Source organism: Sus scrofa, chromosome 6 (genome assembly GCF_000003025.6).
Source record: "Sus scrofa isolate TJ Tabasco breed Duroc chromosome 6, Sscrofa11.1, whole genome shotgun sequence".
NCBI lineage: Eukaryota > Metazoa > Chordata > Mammalia > Artiodactyla > Suidae > Sus > Sus scrofa.
The window spans coordinates 13,438,238-13,458,693 of record NC_010448.4 but is presented as its reverse complement, the minus strand read 5'-3'; the positions used below and the strand labels follow the sequence as shown (position 1 = coordinate 13,458,693).

At 50.6% G+C, this 20,456-nt stretch overlaps 1 protein-coding gene across 8 annotated transcripts in view; it reads left to right on the top strand.

Moving 5' to 3' along the window:
• Positions 2,199–20,456, top strand: part of ST3GAL2 (ST3 beta-galactoside alpha-2,3-sialyltransferase 2) — a 54,160-nt gene continuing 35,902 nt past the window's right edge. For 3 of the 8 annotated variants that reach the window (XM_021093802.1, XM_021093799.1, XM_021093797.1), the window contains exons 1-2: positions 2,307–2,480; positions 12,325–12,551. The gene's annotated coding sequence lies outside the window, so the exon portion shown is untranslated. Of the gene's footprint in view, positions 2,481–12,324; positions 12,552–20,456 lie in introns of all 8 variants that reach the window. The other 5 variants (XM_021093801.1, XM_021093796.1, XM_021093795.1 and 2 more) reach the window with 4 other exon arrangements.

The following is a 20,456-nucleotide window of genomic DNA, read 5'->3' as shown; positions in this document are numbered from 1 at the left end:
TGGGTATTTTAAAGGGAGAATGAGGGAGTACAGAGGGAGGTGAGCAGGGGCTCATTAGAGTCAGGGAAGTGAAAAATTACAATGGGTTGGTCAGTGTGAATGCTGATGAGGCTAGCTGTATCTGTGAGCTGGCAATTATTGAAGTTAGGATTCCACCCTCCCACAGAGAATGGGAGACAGAGGCCCTATCCTTTCTGATGATTACATTTCAAAGGAATGGCTTTCATGTCCTTGGGAAAGGCACATAATACAAACACATCTGATACATACCTCAAAGGGCTAGAGGAAGAAGTCAAAATTGTAAGCCCTTTTTAGTAAATGCTCTAAGAAGGGGCGGTCAAGGGCCTTGTAATAGGTGTTGGCTAGAACAAACAGTGAATTCCTTTGGGAGCAGTGAGCTTTATCAAGCAGGCACTGTCAAGGGGGTTAGGGTCATCCTAAGGATGGGGCCTTGAGCTGGTAGAAACTATGTTATTGTGCTTAGTCTTTTAATGTGGGAGGAGGAGGGTGGGTGAAATCGCTTGTGTTGAGAGTGTAGTTTTTATAGGCCAAGGTTGAGGCTTATTAGAGAAGAGGGCCCAGAGGAGCCTAGAGTGTAGTGGAGCAGAGAACATCACAGCTCAAAGAGTCTGAGCTCATGCATGAAGGTGAAGGTCACCAAGTTTCCTCTTCAGAGGTTTGTAGCTTCCAGAACATCAGGACAGCAGGTAGTAAGTAGGGACTACTTGGGTAGGTGTGCAAGTCACTCTCAGATACCTGACAAGTCGGGAACCCACCTCCCTACCTCTCATTCCTACAACCTGTTGTGGATCATGGCACACCCAGAAGCAGAGGATTCTACTGAGCTGACCCTTTCTCAGAGGTCTGCGATCACAACCTGTGGCTTGCATTCACAGCTTGGGGAGCATGCCTCAGCTCCTTCACCTTGGAAGGCAGCTGTGCTCGCCACTATACCACCAATGCTACTTCAGCTCCCTCACCTTCAAATAGAAAACCTTCCCAGCTTTGGAGAGAACATCAAGGGCGAAAGTCTGGAACACATTTCAGGCCCATTTACCTTTTACTGCATGGACTGATTTATTTATTTCAATTAAAAATAGCATTTCAATGCTAAAACTAGCCTGAAACCCCATTTTCTATGGCCTGACTCTTCAGAGGCCAATAATATTCCAAGCAGGCCTATCTTTGAGGGACAATGACAGAACTCTAGCCAACAAACACTAATAGCAGTTCTCAAAGAACCATAACCAGCTGCACCTGGGAATTGGTTAGAAGCAGCAACTGGGGGTATGGGCCAGCTGTACTTGAGCATACTCTTCAGGACAATGTGATACAGGACAGTTTGAGAAGCACTGACTTAGCGGCTTCCCCTCTGCCAAAGGGGATGATGCTTGGAGGGCAAAACTGCCATGGACAGACTGATTGGGAGTGTCATTAAGAATTTGAGCTAGGTTTGGAAATGAGGGAAAGCATATGCTAAGAGAAGACCGGGAAAAACATTTAGAATGTGTGCACTTTGCTCGAAACATTTAGGAGCTAAGAACTCAGCTAGACTGAGGGTGAGACTGGAATGAGAAGATGCTACCAGGGTTGAACGCTCCAGGTAACAAACTGGCACTCTGTCTTTTCCCCGGTAGGGAAAACCCCACGTCCACGTAGCTCCTGGTGCTCTCTCTCCTCCTGCCTGGGCACATAGGCGCAACTACAGCTCGGTTTGTAGAGCCAGGGCAAGAAGCCAAGCTCGCCTCAGGTCATGGCTCTTTGCGAGCGCGAACGGAACCGTACCCGGGGCGCGGTTCTAGGGCTGAAGGCTTCCCCTCCAGTCCCGCTCGGCCGCAGCCGGCCACAGCCTTGTCTGAGCAAGCCATCCTGGGCTACTCTGCACCTCCGTGGAGGTCTAGGTATTGAACGTAGGTCTGGGGCATCACAGACCCCACGCACTCGGTTTCCACCGCCTGTAGCCCGGCCTTCTGGGAAAGGCGATCTCCCATCCCCCTCCCCCTCCTGCGCGACAGACTCTCTGAAACCCAGTTGAACTACAGAGCCCACAAGCCCTGGGGCGCGCGCGCTGTCTTCTGGGAGTAGTAGTCCTGGATGCCCGCACTCCTAGCAGTCCGGTGCGATCTGGACTCCATATCCCAGCATACCCATGAGAGCGGGAGGAGGTGGGAGGGGACAGACCAGGAGGATGTGAATGGGGAGGGGGCAGCCGCCCCCCGGCCCCCACCCTTCCCTTCCAGTCCGGCTGGGGTGGGGGGAGGGGTCGGGCTGAGGCGGCGGCGGCGGTGGAGGCGGCGCGGCAGCGGCTCTCTCAGAGAGGGCAGGGCGGGCAAGGGCGGGACTGGCCCGCTGTTGGCGGACTGGGGAGCCGCGGAGCTAACGGGTCTGGACGCAGGCGGCGGCGGCGGCTTTTTCTGAGCTGACGGAGGCGGCGGCAGGAGCGGCGAGCATGGCCCGTGCGACGCCGGGCGCTGACTGAGGTGCGCGGGCGAGATGAGGACCGGAGGGATGTGGGGCGCCCCGGGCCCCTTGCTGCCCCGAACCCCCTCTGCACGGGCAGCTGGCTCGGCTAAGGGCCCAGACCTGCCAGTCCACCCCAGCAACTTCCCCCGGGTCAGGGCGCTGGGCTGCCCCGTGGGGGCGGGGGTCCGCTTGCATTGGCCTCAGTCCCTATTCCCTCCTCCTGCTTCTGTTCTGTACCTCCAACCGCTCCCAGCCCTCCAGGCGCGACTGTTCTACTCGTTGGTGGCAGTCTCCAGCCCTGGGAAGAGCTCCTCGTGCCCCAGTCCCGACTTTAGTCCACTGCCTAGTTCACACCCCGCAACCCCCTTGGGCCCTTCTGGCCTTTGCTCTACCTGGAGACCCCTGTCCCGCTTGTCTTGGCCAGAGCCTGTCTTTGCACCATCAGCATCTCTCTCCTCTTTCCTCTACCTGGCACTGCCCCCTAGCCAACCACAATGGCCCACTTCTCTCTGATGAGACCTAACAGCTTGACCTCCTTCCCACTCTGGGGAAACTGAGGCTAGGCACAAACCAGGAACTTGGCCAAGGCCATGCCCCAGTCCCTTGGGGCTGGCGTGAGCCCTTGCCTTGGCATAGAAGAGTCATTTCTTTCCTCTAGTCCTTCCTCTGTGACTGGACCAAACTTCCCAGCCCCCTGCTGCAGCTGAGCTCACTTTAGTCTCCCCTTTAGATTTTTTCCACTTTTGTTTCCCCCTCTTCCCTCCCCTGTTTCACTTCTGGCCTTCTCTGCCTGTAAAGTCACCCATCTATTGCTCATTTACTCAAGTTAGCCTTTCAATTTTTATTTCTAGCCAACTACCTCCATCTCCCATCTTGCCTCTTGCTTTGCTGCTCCATAAAACACTGTAGAACAGTCTAAGGTGTAGTTGGGGGAAAGGGGAGCAAGGTGCTGGTGGTGGAAAGGGAGTGGCAGCCTCTTTCAGCCAAAGCTGCCGAGGGGGTTTAAGGCACCCTGGGGTCCTTGGGAAGTCATTCCTAGCCAGTCATGCGTACTCCCATCTTGTCTTTGGGACAGTCGTCTGAAAGCTGGTGGTCATCCCTTTCTCTTATCATGTCTGGTGGACTCCTGGGTCCTCCTACCTTGGTGGACATGGCGGTACATGTGAGGAGTCTGAGAGACCACACCCCTAAGCCTCATTCTGCTTCTGCCGCTAACTTTGGAGGGGGTTGCCCGTTCAGGGTAGGATGCCTGGTAGGTGTCCTGAGCTCTTTGTGGGGGGAAGACACAATGTTGGTGGTGATCTCAAGTGTAGAGGTGGGGTTCAGGATTAGAAGGGAAGAGGGAGCCAGGGCTCAGAAAGGTGGCACAGACTTGCCTATATATCTCAGCTTTTTGTCTTCCTTTGGAAGATATGCCTTTGCATGTTCCTTTCCTAGTTAAGTCTTCAGTTTCCCAGTGTGGGGAGGGAGGGAAATCTCAGAGCCATCAGAAAGGCTCTGCAGGCTCTGAGAGTTCCGTTGGGGTCCTGAATGAGCAATCTTGATCTGAACCAGATGGTTCCCTGCTTCAGCACCCCCTCTCTCATCCCTCCCCTCTTGGCTGTGAATAGGACGCCTTTAACCGAGTAACTTGAGAATGGAGGAAGAGAGGCCAGGGGGCCAACTGTCTGTGTGCCTGTTTATGTCTGCATCTGTGCTCACGTGTCAACTTGCCAGGGGCCTGGGGGAGTGACCCTGCACGGGAATGCAGTGATGTGATGTGCTGTGGCATGTTCACAGCCCTCTAGGAACTTTCTGAGCCCAAACCCCAGATAGTGCCAGTTTCAAAGCCACTAAGAACTACTGGGTGTGGCTTCATGGACCATTTCCCCACGAGCCAAACCTTTGGGCTTGAAACATGCCACAGGGTGAAGATCACTCTTCTTGAAAAAACTACCTGCAATTATGAGGAGTCCAAAATAGCATAGAGGGAGGGTTTCTCAAAACTGAGGTTCTCTTTTCCCCAGTGGTGGCAAGAGGAGATCTGCGGGATGGTGAGTGGGCCGGGAAGCTGATTCCTTTGCCTTATTCTACACCCTATCCTGCCTTGTGTATTTGTGTACTTGATTTTGGTCCCTGTTAGATGTTTCAGGTTCTTCAGACGTGTCCTTATTTCTGAAAGATCACTGCTTGGCTCAGCCCTTGGCACATAGTAGGTGATCAGTAATTTGAGTTAAAGCAGAGAGACTTGCAGTTAAAGGTTTAGGACAGAATTTCTCATAATTTACCAGATGTCAGAATCCCCTGGAAAGGTGTTTAAGGCACAGATTGCTTGGCCCCTGTCCCTGAGTCTTCTGGTTCAGGCAGTCTGGGTGGGGCCTAGAATTTGATTTCTGCCCAGCTCCTTGGCCATAAGAGTTGAGAATCACTGGTTCGGGCCCATGACAATTGATTGGGAGATTAATCCATGCAGATGTAAAGTCTTAAGAGAGACTTCCTCCCACCTTGCTCCCCTACCCAGGCTTGTTCTGGTAGCTGCCCTAGATTGGCCTTTTCCTTCCACTCTCCTGCTGCCCAGTGTTGGCTAGGTCAATGGTAGAGTTAACCTGTGGGGCCTGAGCTCCCCCTTGTAACCGAGTAGCAGACACTACCCCATTATCCCCTCCTGATTATTTGCTAGGCCCCACAAAAGTAGGACATTTAGGTACAAGGCCTTTGGAAAAGGGGTGGCTGCACGGAGATGGGAAAGCAGACACCAAACCGCGCAGTCATCTGCCCTGTTCCTGTCCCTCAGGCCCAGCAGGTTGGGGTGTTGGCCATGGCTACACACTGGACAGGATGCCTGGGAATCTCCAAAATTTAGAAAAACAGGAGGGGAGTTCCCGTCGTGGTGCAGTGGTTAACGAATCCAACTAGGAACCATGAGGTTGTGGGTTCGGTCCCTGCCCTTGCTCAGTGGGTTAACGATCCGGCGTTGCCGTGAGCTGTGGTGTAGGTTGCAGACGCGGCTCGGATACTGCGTTGCTGAGGCTCTGGTGTAGGCCGGAGGCTACAGCTCCGATTCGACCCCTAGCCTGGGAACCTCCATATGCCGCGGGAGCGGCCCAAGAAATAGCAAAAAAGACCCAAAAAAAAAAAAAAAATAGAAAAACAGGAGGAACCACTTACATTGTGCTTTTACTTTGCCAAGTATTTTCCACCTGTTGTTTTTCAGGAGGTTTATAAGGCAAATGTAGCCCCAGGGGAGGGGATCATGGTTACTGAAGAACAGAGAGATGCACTGTGGGTCACTCAGCAGGCCCAGGGCTCCTGATTCCATCCCTGCAATGGAGCATCTGCTAAACCAGTAGCTGTGAATAGCTGGAATAATGGCTGCCATTCCCCGACTGATTCCTCCTAGCCTGGCACCATGCTAGATGCTCTCACGTGTCAGCTCGTCAGATCCTCCTAGCAGCATTGTGGGGTCTGCATTACTGTCACTCTTTCCTAGATGAAGAACTGAGACCTAAGAACTCAGGAGACTTGGGAGTTCCCATCGTGGCTCAGCGGAAATGCTGATTAGTATCCGTGAGGACACAGGTTTGATCCCTGGCCTTGCTTAGTGGGTTAAGGTTCCGACGTTGCCATGAGCTGTGGTGTAGGTTGCAGATGCAGCTCAGATCTGGCATTGCAGTGGCTGTGGCTCAGGCCAGTGGCTACAACTCTGTTTTGACCCTAAGCCTGGTAACCTCCATATGCTGCGGTTACAGCCCTAAAAAGACCAAAAAAAAAAAGGACAGACAGCTGGTAAGTAGAGGATACAGAAGTCAGATTCAGATCTTTCTGACAGCACACCTCGTGGTCTTTTTTTTTTTTTTTTTTTTTTTTTATTTATTTATTTATTTTGCTTTTTAGGGCTGCACCGATGGCATATGGAGAGTTACAGCTGCCAGCCTACACCACAGTCACAACAATGTAGGATCCAAGCCGTGTCTGTGACCTACACCACAGCTCACGGCAACACCAGATCCTTAACCCACTGAGCGAGGCCAGGGACCAAACCCACAACCTCATGGTTCCTAGTCAGATTCCTTTCCACTGCTCCACGACAGGAACTCCACATACCCCATGCTCTTTGTCACTGCCTGTCTTTCTCTTGTGGCAACCCTGTAATTGTCCTTGAGGTTTGTCTGCCCCCCGAGCGTGGTGAATTTTACTGAGCCTGGAACTATGGTAGGTAGAGAAGAGAATGATCAAGTCACCTGTCCTCTGGGAGGGGGATAAGACAAGTACATCAGTGTCCACAGTGGAAGACACAAGGTCCACCAGTGGCTTGTGGGTTTAAAGGAGGCAGAAGTCATCCCTGCAGAGGGTTCAGGCCTTTGGGTTGGGCCCTGAACAGGCAGGTAGAGTTCTAGCAGTGCCTGTGGGCTGGAGAGGCGTGCAGCCCAGCAGGTGCAGAGAGAGGCCATCATGGCACTTTCAGGGAGTTTTCTCTTTTGGTTGGAGAGGTATTTCAAAAAGTAGCAAGAAGGAGTTCCTTTTGTGGCTTAGAAGCAACAAACCCAACTATTATCCATGAGGATGCCGGTTTGATCCCTGGCCTCGCTCAGTGGGTTAAGGATCTAGCATTGCCATGAGCTGTGACGTGGGTCACAGACAAAGCTCAGATCCTGTGTTGCTATGGCTGTGGCGTAGGCTGGCAGCTGCAGCTCCGTTTGGACCCCTAGCCTGGGAACTTCCATATGCCGCACATGTGGCCCTAAAAAGAAAAAAGAAAAACTAGTGAGACAATCCTGTTTGGTACAAGCAACAACTTGACTAACTTCAGCAGGAAAGGGCATCCTTGAAGGGCTGTGGGAATTTCTAGAATCTGAGGAATGGTACAGGACCCAGATCCCCTCCAGGGTCTTAGCATTGGTATGGCAGGAGCCTTTGGCTCAGCCTCTTCTGGGTACTACTGTCACCAGTTCCAGCTGTGCAGCATAATTTTGTTGCCACAGCTTCAGAGTCATTTCCCAGGTCTGGTTGGCCCAGGCTGGGTCATACTCCCTCCCTTGGCCAGGGCGGGGCTGGTGGCATGGTAGGCAGTCCCCAAGACTGTATCCAAAAGCTTAAGTCCCCAGAAGGAGAGAAAGTAGACACTGCAAGAGATCAGTGCAGCAAGGTGCTCGATGAGGACTTGAATTGGCAGGGAGCAAAAGAGGGCTTGGCAAGTTTCTGAGCAGGCAGAGGGCAGATGGGCAGCAAGCAGGGTATGGCTGGGTCATCAGGAGACAAAGAAACGAGGGAGGGAGAAAACTGAAAACTAGTTAGGGTCCAGGTGAGATGTAGTGAAGACTGGAACTTGGCAGTAGAAGTGGAAAAGAAGGGGCTGATTGTAGAGAATTGTGAAAGTAGATATCTTCTGGAACCGACGTTTGATTGCCTGGGATTTGACACTTCACTGCCTGGGTGATGACGTTGGTTCCTTTAGAGGAAATGAGGCAGTCAGGAGGAGAAAGAGTTTGTAGGAGACAATGCGTCCTCGCTTTGGAGGAGCCACATGCAGGGTGCTGATAGTGTACCCGGAACCCTGGTGAGCTCATTACTTCTGACCCTGCTCTGCCAGAGGTTTGGGGCCTCACTGCTGAGGAGGTGGGGATGTGAAGCCCCAGGGGCCTCTGTACATCCTGAAAGCAACTGGGACTTTGTGGTCCAGGCTCAGCACGCCTGAGCTCTTCTGTCTCCATACGTCAGCCTAGGGTGGCCTCCTCCTCCTCCCCCTCCCGCTTCCCCACTCTCAGTTCCCATACCCCAACTTCCCCAGCACAAGTTCCGCAAACCTGAGCCCTTACCAACTAGAGGGCCTGTCCCAGCTCTCTGCGGACCTAGGTTTTAGATTTTCCTCCCTGTCTGCACAGAGTGGTTGTTGACAAGAAGTCCTCACTATTAGGGCAAACATCTCCAAATGACATTGCAAGGAGAGGGTCTGAACTTTGCCTGCTATCTGGGAAAAACAGGCTTTTCCTCCAGTTATGCCAGGCTCACCAGGGACGCCTGTGTTCTCCCAAACCATCCATTCTAGAGTACTTCTTTGTGCTTATTTGTATATCATTGTTGTAATTACAACATATTGCCAATCACTCCTTTGCACTGCCTTTGTGGATCTAGGGCTCCAGGGCATAGGCTGGGCTTCTTGCCACTCCAACTTTCCAGCTGAGAATCAGGGATGTTTCCTCCTACACGAATAGGAGGGACCGAACAGGGTGGGGCAGGAGGGGCAGTGCTGAAGGGTAGAAGGGTACTCGTCCTCATAGATGCTTAGAGAGAAGATCATCTTTCTGGGTGAAGAGGCCTCTTCCCCTCAGTTGTAGCTGTTAGCATTCATATATTTGTGATATTTTGCTGTGAATGCAGTGCACACCACCATGTACAGTAAAGTGAACCAGGGACAAAGGAAATCTAGAGAAAAATGTAATTTTTCTTTATTTCGATGTCCATGCTAAATTTGTATTTCTGAAATAATAATATTGAAACAAAACAAAGAGTTCAGATGTTGAAAAATATCCTCAAACAGCTTCTTCCTTCAAGGGGATGTGAATCTGCAAATGAGGAAGCCCGGAGAGGATAGGAGGTTGACTGACATCACCCCACTGGCTGCTGAGGTGGAGGGGAGCTGGCAGCACGCGGGTTCCTGCCTGGAGGGGCATGTTCTCTGTCCTCTAGTCCTCTGGTTCTCACCTCTCCTTGTATTACCATCTTTGCCCATTAGCATCCTCTCTCCCTTTTCTCTCCTTGTCTTCCTCTCTCTGTTTCTCAGGATGGGAAACATACCAGAGGGACAGAAAGCAGCCCTCCTTCTGTGTGGTTAGGGTGTGAGGCCTGTCCTGCTCCTGAAAGGGAGCTCAAGAGGGCAGGAGCCCTCAAGGTGTTGAGGCATGACCCGGGGACCCCAGAGAGTGGTCCTCACCCTTTCTTTCCAAATCCTTCAGCTGTAAAGTCCTAGCGCAGTGGGCAGGCAACCGCCCCCAGCCTGAGCAGATCTGCACCCTTTTGAGGAAGATCAGCAACAAATGCAAATAGCTAATTGGTCTAGAGGGAACTGCCATGGTGAGGAAAAATCAACAAGCTAGTTATTTGTGTGGCTGAAGGGAATTTGGAGGGGCTGGGGAGGGTAGCGAAGAGGGGTAGTTAAGAAGCGAATTGTTGGGAGTTCTCTGATGGCCTAGCGGGTTGAGGCTCCTGCATTCTCACCACTGTGGCTCTGGTTGCTGCTGTGCAGCGTAGATGTAATCCCTGGCCCAGGAATTCCCACACACTGCCTGTGTGGCAAAAAAGAAAAAAAAAATACAAACAAAACAAAAAACCAAGAGAGAACCTGAAATAAACATTGTGACTCTCATGAAAAAAAAAAAAAAAAGAAGATTGTAGAAAGAGGCACAGGTGAGGGAATTGGGGGTGGGGTGGGGTTTCCCCTCCCTGCTCTGTCACCCCCACAGCTCCACCCTCCTCCTCCACTCCCACTTCCTCCTTCTTTTTTTTCTATTGAAGAATAATTGACATAAGGCATTATATTAGTTTCAAGTGTACAACAAAATGCTTTGATATTTGTATACACTGGGAAATGTATACAAATTAGTTAACATCTGTCACCATGCATAGTTAAGACCTCCTTCCTTCTATGTGGGGGGTCCCTTTGAGTTTGCAAGGGACTTCAGTAGACTCTCCCCTGGCCTGTTAGTGGAGTTCCCCCCAAGTGCAGTTGGAAACAAAATACCAATTATTTCATACTCCTGGTGAATCGGAATGAGAGTCAGAAGGAAATGAAAGTCTCTGTGAGCCTGTGCTGAATCCTCTGCCGAGCAGGTGGAACAGACCGCAGCCGGAGGCACTGAGGCTGTGTGGGGAGGTGGGGAGGGGAGGGAGCCTCTGAGATCCTGCTCCCTTTCTGTCTTGGGTTTTCTCGGGAGCCATTGAAGTCTGGGCCACAAGGGACTGTCCAGGGGTTGGCCTTCTCTCGGTTTCATCCTGTTTCAGAAGGTTTGGTATTCCCCCTGGACCTATACCTGTTAGCTTCTGGCTGGTTCCTGGGGCCTCTGGCATGGCCCGAGTCCCATGGGTGGGGGAGATAGGAAAGCCCAAAGAGGGTGCAGAGGCATGGGGACCCTATTCAGGCTCTTCCTAGTGTGGGGGAGCCAATATTGGCTCTTCCTTAGACAGGAAGATGCTGTGAAAAAGGAACACAGTAAACAGTTTTTGTCAGGGAGGTCCAGCCCAAGGCCGAAGTGGCAGCTGATGGATGAAGGGATTTCCTCAGTGCCTGAAAAGCAATTCACGCTTGACCCCAAAGCAGCAATAGATAGATGTGAGCTCAGATCTCTCAAGCGGCCTTTCCTATGGTTAACATAGACGGTACCTCACCCTTCTTCACACATGGGTGAGGTACTGCAGAAGGTGTCCTCTGCCCTTGCTGCCCACCCACCATCCCAGCACGTCCTGCCCATCCCGGATCTGTGGGGCTACCCTGCCATTCATCCTTTACAAAACAGTAGGCTCTCTGTTGGCACAAGGTGGAGACCTGGGCTGGATGAGAGCCTCAAGGCAGTTCTGTTTGGCTCTTCCAAATGGGAAGCAACTTGTTTGATGATTTTCACAGTGCAGGGCCCAGTCTGGTTGGGTATGTACAGGGTTCTTGCTGTCTTACCTACCCACAGAGGTTTTGGTGCTATATGACCCAGGCAAGTGTCTGCCCTTCTCTGGGCCTCAGAATCCTCATCCCCTGAATAAAGAATTTGAAGACCTGGAGTTCCTGTGTGGCTCAGCAGAAACAAACCCGACTAGTATCCATGAGGTTGTGGGTTTAGTCCCCGGCCCCGCTCAGTGGGTTAAGGGTCTGACATTGCCCTGAGCTGTGGTGTAAGTCGCAGATGTGGCTCAAATGGCACGTTGCTGTGACTATAGCATAGGTTGGCAGCTGCAGCTTCAGTTCGATGCCTAGCCTGGAAACTTCTATATGCTGTATCTGTGGCCCTAAAAAGCAAAAAAAAAAAAAAAAAAAAAAAAAAATTTGAAGGCCTGTTCAGGAATTTGCTCTCAAACCATCTGGTAGACCCAACAGGGGACACCATATCCTGAGTGAGGAGGTAGTGCTGGGGGCCCGGAATGCTGCCATGCAGTCCAGGCATCCATAGGAATCAGTTGATCTTTCTCCTAATATTTAGATATACTGACAGTGGCCATCCTGCTCTGGCATCTCTCTAGAGAGCTTGGGCTCCTGCAGCCAAGGGAGCTGTCCCCGGGCCTCCTATTGTCCTCATCCCCACCTCCTAACCCTTGCTCTTGCTTTGTCCTGGGTTCCAGCAGCAAAACCTAGCTGGCCTCGCATTGTATTCTTCCATTCCTGCACTGGGCGCCTGTTAGGCCCTGGGGTTCATAGGATTCCCATTTCTTTCTGCTCTGAGTCCCCTCACTTCCTTATACCCTGGGCTCTGCTCTCTAGCAAGGTTTTTTTTCCCCAGAGCCAGCACTGGAAGTTGGATCACAGGCTGATCTTGGGAGGTGCTGGATCAGCAGCATTAAGATCTCTGGCTGGTCTTCTAGGAGTTGAGAACATGCCTGGGAGGGGGTGGTGTAGGGTTTCTTAGTAGAGGGGAGAAGAAAGGCGGTGAGGCAAAGGCCTAAACTAAAAGGTCAGGGGACAACTGGGGGGCACTGAGGAGACCAGTTTGGGTAGAATGTAAGGTTTCTTGGATCATTGCCCAAGAAGGAGGGGCAGGACGCAGAGGTCTGGCCGAGAGTTAGGCCCCAAGCCCCACCCTGGCAGGGAAGAGGGCCAGGCTTTCCCAAGGCCAGGCTGGTTACCCAGGAGTGTGTTTGGAGAAAGTGTGGGAAGGGTTGTTAATGACTGTTTGTTCTCCACAGGCTGTGAGGCTGCCAAGGGTCAGTTCGATAAGAGGGAAGAGATAGACTCCTTGAGTTTTATCCTCCCGACAGCTGCCTTCTCTCAGCCGGCCCCACAGATACTGTCTATTGTGGCCCTGCTCGTGCTCTGTCTCCGTGCCTTCCTGACAGTCACAACCCCTGGCTTCAGCCCTGCTGCGCTTCCCCTGCCTGGCCGCCAGCTCCCGTTCCATCTGTGGTGAGATCAGGTCTGCACTGGTGAGATGGAGCTGGTTCTGAGCCTGACATGGGGGTGGAAAGTCGCCCCAGGGTGCAGCCATGGCCCTGGGCTGAGCAGTGCCTCCCAGACTTGTCTGGTCCATTTTGGTCTCATGATTACCCTGCCACTCAGCCAGTAAGACCTGGGCTCCTGGGGTGTTGAGAGAGTCCCACCTTTGCCCCCGGAGCTTTGGGAGTCTGGTTGTTTTGCTGGGAGGAGTGGAGATGAGGATCTGATGGGAGTTGCACTGGGGAAGATCACTTCGGCTTCCCTGTGGAGAATGAATCGTGGGGGGGAGTGTGTTTCTGGAGTAGATCTGGGGCTGTAGTAGTTGAGAGGTACCGTAGGTGGAGGATGACAGTTCCTTGGATAGAGTGATGGTGGCTGACGTGGAGAGAAGTAGGAAGATGAGAGACTGAGGTGGTCAAAATCAGGTGGCGTTTGTAAGAGCCTTTTTTGCTGAAGGAGGCTGAGGGAAGGAAGGGGCATAGGTGACTCGCAGGTGTCAGGATTGGATGCATGACGTCCCTTTCCCAGACACTGAGGATACAGAAGGAGGGTCAGGTTTGGGGGCTTCAAGCATATGTGAGTTTGGCTTGGAGCAGGGTGAGTTTGAGCTATGTTTAGATACCTCTAAGGTATGGCATCAGAGGGGTGGCTTCCAGTGGGGTAGATGGGATAGATGGCTTTGGAGTTGAGGGGAGTGTCTGGCATCATTTGAAAAGCAGAACATAACTCACTGCGTTGAGAAATAGGTTTGGAAAGACAAGGAGTGAAACCTAGGGTCCCGACTATTGCATTCCACACCCAGGGTCATCATCTCTTTCCCTGACCACATCAGCTAGTTCACGTCCCAGCTGGGCAGCACACTCCCCTGCAGGGTCTTGTTCGTGGTAGGAGGACTCTGGTGGTGAGTGGTGCTGACCCCAGGCCACCCAGAAAGGCCATGCATGTCAGTGCCTCTCTCACCATCTGCATATCTGGGCAGTGTCCCCAGCTGGAGCAGGTTGTGGGTTCTAGTCAAAACTGAGTCACTGCTGGGAATCTCAGAATCACCTCTGTTCCTGTGGGCTTGTGGGCCCCTGAGGTGGGTCAGCCTATTAAGGATGGGGTTTTAGGATCAGGTTCAGGGCAACGCTTCTGTATCAGATGGCAGGCCGTACTGTAGTGGCTTTCAAAAATTCTTTTTAAGATGAAATGGAAAATGGTTTTACATGTGTGCAAGATTTTATCTGTTGGCCTTCTTCAATTACAACAGCCAGATATTCAACTCAAAGTGTTTTGAAAACAGCACATTAAGGATCCAGCCTTGTCATTGCAGTGGCTTGGGTCACTGCTATGGTGCAGGTTTGATTCCTGGCCCAGGAACTTCCACGTGATATAGGGAAGGCCCCCCAAGAATGAAGGGAATCCAGTCTGTTAATTCATACCTGAGGGAAGAGGAGGGGCTTAAACAACATCCATCTCACCCTGCCCTTCTGCATGGTGAAGGTGTCTCCAAGCAGTGCGGGCCTCCATCTTCTCAGAGTCCTGGGTTCACTTGGAATCAGGGCCCTTGCCCAACTCTGGACCAAGTACTGTGGCTGGGTGCATTTGGGGTTCTGATTGGCCAGGCACAGAGATGGAAATTTGTGAAGAGGTAATTCCTCAAAGGAAGATGGGGTTGTCATCCATTCCATTCCATTCTTTTTTTTTTTTAATTAAAGTATGATTGATTTGCTTTAAATTAGTTTAATTTATTTGTTGTGCTGATTTCTGCTGTGCAGCAAAGTGACTCAGTTATACACATATATGCATTCTTTCTTTAATGTTCTTTTCCATTATGTTTATCCCAAGAGATTGGATATAGTTCCCTGTGCTGTGCAGTAGGACCTTGTTTATCCTTTGACGAGGTAATAGTCTACTAGCCCCAGACCTCCTGTCCATCCCTCTCCTGCACCTCCTTCTCCTTGGCTGCCACAAATCTGTTCTCTGTGTTTTTGAGTCTGTTTCTATTTTGTAGACAGGTTATTTTTGTGCCATATTTTAGATTCAACATATGAGTAATATCATATGGTATTCATCTTTCTCTTTCTGACTTCACTTTATATGATAATCTCTATTTGCATCCATGTTGCTGCAAGCCAAAGTTCCTGGACTAGGGGTCGAACCCACATTCTCATGGATGTTAGTTGGGTTTGTTACCACTGAGCCACAATGGGAATTCTTTATTGTAGTTTTTATTTGCATTTTTCTAACAATTAGTGATGCTGAGCATCTTTTGATGTTGGCCATCTGTATGTCTTCTTTGGGGAAATGTCTGTTTGGATCTGCCAATTTTTTGTGTTTTTGTGTTGAGTTGTATGAGCTGTTTGTATATTTTATTTCTTTTTTTTTTTTTTTTTGACTTTTTTTTTTTTTTTTGTCTTTTTGCTGTTTCTTGGGCCACTCCCGCGGCATATGGAGGTTCCCAGGCTAGGGGTCGAATCGGAGCTGTAGCCACCGGCCTATGCCACAGCCACAGCAACGTGGGATCTGAGCCGAGTCTGCAACCTACACCACAGCTCATGGCAACACTGATTGTTAACCCACTGAGCAAGGGCAGGGACCGAACCCGCAACCTCATGGTTCCTAGTCGGATTCATTAACCACTGCATCATGACGGGAACTCCTGTTTGTATATTTTAGAGATTAAGCCCTTGTTGGTTGCATAATTTGCAAATATTTTCTCCCATTCCTTAGATATATTTTTTTAATAGTTTCCTTTGCTGTGCAAAAGTTGGTAAATTTGACTAGGTCCCATTGGTTTATTTTGTTTTTATTTCTATTGCCTTAGGAGACTGACCTAAGAAAACATTTGTACAATTTATGTCACAGAATGTTTTGCCTCTGTTCTCTTCTAGGGGTTTTATGGTGTTATATCTTACATTTAATTAGGTCTTTAAGCCATTTTGAGTTTTTTTGGTGCATGGTATGAGGCTTTGTTCTAACTTCATTGATTTACATGCAGCTGTCTAACTTTCCCAGCACCACTTGGTAAGGAGACTGCCTTTTTCCATTTGTATTATTTTTGCTTCTTTTGTCGAAGATTAATTGACCATAGGTGTGTGAGTTTATATTCTGTTCCATTGATCTAACTGTAACAGTACCTTGGAGGTCCCGTCATGGCTCAGTGGTTAACGAATCCGACTAGGAACCATGAGGTTGCAGGTTCGATCCCTGGCCTCACTCAGTGGGTTAAGGATCTGGCGTTGCCATGAGCCGTGGTGTAGGTTGCAGACGAGGCTTGGATCTGGCGTTGCTGTGGCTCTGGCGTAGGCCGGTGGCTACAGCTCCGATTCGACCCCTAGCCTGGGAACCCCCATATGCTGCAGGTGTGGCCCTAGAAAAGACCAAAAAAAAAAAAATTTGTACCAATGCCACACCATTTTGATTACTGTAGCTTTGCAGTATTATCTGAAGTCTGGGAGAGTTACCTCCTGCTTGTTTTTTTTTCCTCAGGATTGCTTTGGCTATTCTGGGTTTTTTATGATTCCATATACATTTTTGGATTATGTGTTCTAGTTCTGTGAAAAATGTCATGGGTAATTTGATAGGGATTACATTAAATCTCTAGATTTCTTTGGGTAGTTTGGCTATTTTAACAATATTAATTTTTCCAACCCAGGAGCATGGAATATCTTTCCATTTCTTTGTATCCCCTTTAATTTCCTTGATTAGTGTTTTGTAGTTCTCAGCATCTAAGTCTTTCACTTTCTTGGTCAGATTTATTCCTAGATGTTTTGAGGTTGTTAACCATTTTAAAGATAACATGTATTGAGGCTATAGGCAAAGACTCAGTGTGCATGTCAGAATCACCCCTGTAGATAAACTAACAAGGACTTACTGCCATTTATATTAATTTCCCTTTTTAAAAACTGAATGCTCAGAGTTCCCTGGTGGCTCAGTAGGTTAAGGATCCAGTGTTATTACTGCTGTAGCTTGAGTCACTGCTGTGGCACAGTTTAGTCCCTGGCCCTGGAATTTCTGCATGCCATGGGTGTGGCAAAAAACAAAACAAAACAAAAAAACCAAACCCAAACCCAAAACTGAATGCTAGAGTGTAGATGAGGACTTAGAATCATTGAGTTATTCTATTTACAGATCAGGAAGTGGAGATTGAGAAATTTGCCTAATATCCACCAGTTGGTAGAACTGAGTTTAGAACCCAGGTCACCTGACTTGTATGCTGAGGCTCTTTCCATTAAGAAGTGGCATCTTGGAGTTCCCGTCGTGGCACAGTGGTTAACGAATCCATCTAGGAACTATGAGGTTGCGGGTTCGGTCCCTGCCCTTGCTCAGTGGGTTAACGATCCGGCGTTGCCGTGAGCTGTGGTGTAGCTTGCAGACGCGGCTCGGATCCTACGTTGCTGTGGCTCTGGCGTAAGCTGGCAGCTACAGCTCCAATTCGACCCCTAGCCTGGGAACCTCCATATGCCTCGGGAGTGGCCCTAGAAATGGCAAAAAGACAAAAAAAAAAAAAAAAGAAGTGGCGTCTTTTAGGGAGGAGCTCCTCGGTGTCCCAGCTGCCCATCCACAAATGTGATTCATCCCCTGGACTGCAGGGCCAAGTGCTGACATGGGCAGGTTTTGGCAAATGATCCCTTTCTCGTGGTGGCCTGGAGCCCTCTCTGTGGTAGATGGTTTTATGCAGGCCTCTGTCTGAGATGCGCGTTCAACCAGGTCCCAGTAAACAGGTGGCACTGGTCCAACTCTGACCACTTCTGCCCTGGTGCTGCCTCTGTTCCCTCCCTTCTTCTCCCCTGTCACCTCAGCTTCCTGAATGTTCAGCCTCCTCGGTATTGTTTTTTGTTTGTTTGTTTGTCTTTTTAGGGCCACACCCAAGGCATGTGGAAGTTCCCAGGATAGGGGTTGAATTGGAGCTACATCCACCAGCCTACACTACAGCCACAGCAATGCCAGATCTGAGCCACATGTGCGACCTTCACCACAGCTCACAGCAATGCCAGATCCTAAACCTACTGAGCAAGGCCAGGGATTGCACCCATGTCCTTGTGGATACTAGTCTGGCTTGTTACTGCTGGGCCACAGCAGGAGCTCCCACCTCCATATGGTTTCCTGCTGGGGCCTGGATAAGGAGGCAGCTCTAGGGCTGCTGTGCTTTCTGGGTTTGTTGGGGTATTTCCTGCTGGGGAGGGTTGTATTCTTCTGGCTTCTCCCTTGGAAGAGAATACCCACGTCAGTGGTGCCAGTTTCATGTATGACAGACAGATAGTGTGATTTTGATCTCAGTTCACCCATCACCTCCAGTTTCTGAGGATATAGATGTTTGACCCAGCTTGGCAGAGCCAAGAATGGGGTGTTGGAGAAAGAGCTCTGGGCTTTGATCCCCCACCTTAACAAGAAGAGACCTCAAGTTCAGTCTGACACAGGCTTCTTGCCTGGAGTGTGTCACTCTCCTGGAGCCTCTGGTCAGAAAGGAAAGGCTGTCCCTGTGAGTGTGAGGTGTATATTAACAAGGTGCTGGAGGCCCTGGCAGCTTGGGAGCTTCTCCCCTGCTCCTTGGTGCTCAGTGAGCAAGGCACAGCTCTTCTGACATTGGGACTGAATTTCTCTTTCATTCTGACCGTCACCTCATGCATCTTTCCTCCTGCCCTTCAAATATTTGCTGACAGCCAGTCTTCTCTCCTGAACTGTCTGCCACCTCAGACTGGCCAGAGCACTCTGTCTGCCCCGCATGCTTGGCCCACAGGCTCCCTGGTCCACCTGTTTCTGTCTGGGGCCGTGTTCTCAGAACTCAGCCAGCCTGGGTCAGACCTTCTCTTCCCTCAGGCTTAGCCATGGTGTCTCCTCTTGTCCCTGCCTCCCTCCTCTCTGTGAGGCTGAAACTCAGTAATACATAGAGCTTTACAGCTTAGTCACCACATATTTCATCTCAAAGGGGACTGAGGTGAGCAGGGCAGACATCATCACACCCATTTTACAGATGGAGCACCTGAGGCCCAGAGAGGTACGATTTGCTTAGACGCATAACTGTCAAATAGCAGAGCCAGTCTGGGAATCGAGATCATGTGGCTTTAGTCCAGAGTTCCCTGTAAAACATTAATTCATAGATGCATGTTGTGGTGGGGATGCCCCAACGGGCTTGAAAGGAGGCCCTGGGCCCCACCTCTTCATGGCCTCCATGTCACCCCTGCACAACCCCAGACAGGCGCCATCCTGTTGGCCATCCCCTTGTCACCCCAGGGTTTGTCATAAAGCCAGACAAAAGATACTGTCCCTGGGGACGGTCGTGATGGACCCCCTCTGCGTCTTCCTCTCCTCCTCATCTCACCAAACTTGCCGACAGTAATGCATGTCATGATGGATATCAGTTTAGCAGGAAGTGGCTAACTTGGGCCAGTTTCAGGCGGATGATTCACTCTTTGAGGATGGGTCTGGAGGACTCCTTGTTCCCCCACTCTCGCCCCCCTCACCCGGGCATGAGGGGCAGGGCAGGGGGAAGGCTGCCTTGGCTTTCTTCATGGTAGCTGATACTGTCACTTTCTTGAGGTGGTAAAGTAGATTACCTCCCTAGCAACCTTGGGGGTGTTCTTTCTTGCCAGGGGTCCTGCCCGAGTCAGTCACAGTGTATCATCAGGTCCTCAGTGACGAGGAAGGTGGCTCAGCAAAGCAAGGGAGGAACGAAAGCAGGTGTGTGCTGGCCTCTCTAGTTTACCATCTACCTGCTCTCTGCCTCCTGGAGCTGAATGATAGTGACGGGCTGAATGGTAGGGATGCTTCCTGTGGGGTTGGTGCTGGAAGTTACCCCATGGCACCAGCCTGGGCACAAGCTCAGGGCTTCTAACTGTAACTCCCAAGATCTCTTTTGGAAAGATGACTCCAGAGGACACTGGCTGAGCAAGGGGCTCACTTCTGGGCTTCTCTCTACTTCCACTCCCTGGGGAGAGAGGGGACATAGCTTCCTTTAATCTCCTGGTCTAGGCGTGGATGCAGACACCTCCTTTGGGTTTTCATTAGCATAACTGCCACAGGCTGACCTTTCCAAAAGACATTACTAAATATAAAAGGGAACAAAAGAAAGCTAAAGATAGGGTGCACGAAGAATAAAAACATCCTGGCTCACAAAGTACAGGTTGCTGGCTTGTTTCCAGGATTTTCGGGGTACACTCCCCTAGGGCCAGTGCACCTCTGCATGCCTTGCTGCCTGGCCTGACCTGTCTCCCTGTCTAAGGACCCCTGGGGCCCATACCACTATGAGTCCTCTCCAGAGCAGATGGGCCACCTCCTGGCCCAGTGCCTGTCCCACCCTCCTCTGCTGATTGGCTGTGAGGGAGTATGGCTCCTTCCCGAGGTCCCCCAGGGAACTGGCACCTCCATGACTATACCTATAACAGTGCCACCTTATTATTCTTGGTAAGCCTTATAATGGGAACCATCTCCTGACATGGAGCTCAGGCCCCAGCTTAGCCCACAAGCTGCCATAAAGGGCTGATGGTTCTCCAGCATCTGATCTTGGCAGGAGTTGTATAAGCCTCACCACCTGGCTCCTTCTTCCCACTGGGCCATAAGAATAGAAACTGATAAGCTGGCCTGGTTGATGGAGTGCGTTGGGGGAAAAGATTGTTCTGGTTTAAAAAAATACAAAAGAACACTTTGAAGTCATCTGGTCTTGATAAAGGGAGGAGATAAACGCCTGACCACAATGTAGAGTTTCCAACCCACAGCCCCACCTCTCCATCCTGTCTGGCATGTGAATGGGGCCCTGGAGCCTGACAGCATGCTCAGTACTCCCATTTCATACCCAGTGTTCTGATGAAGCCACAAAATATCAAAAGAACCGTCACCTGACAAGGAAATGTGGGGGCAGGGTGGATAGAAAAAGGGGGGTTGTTGGCCAACACTTAGAGCTGGC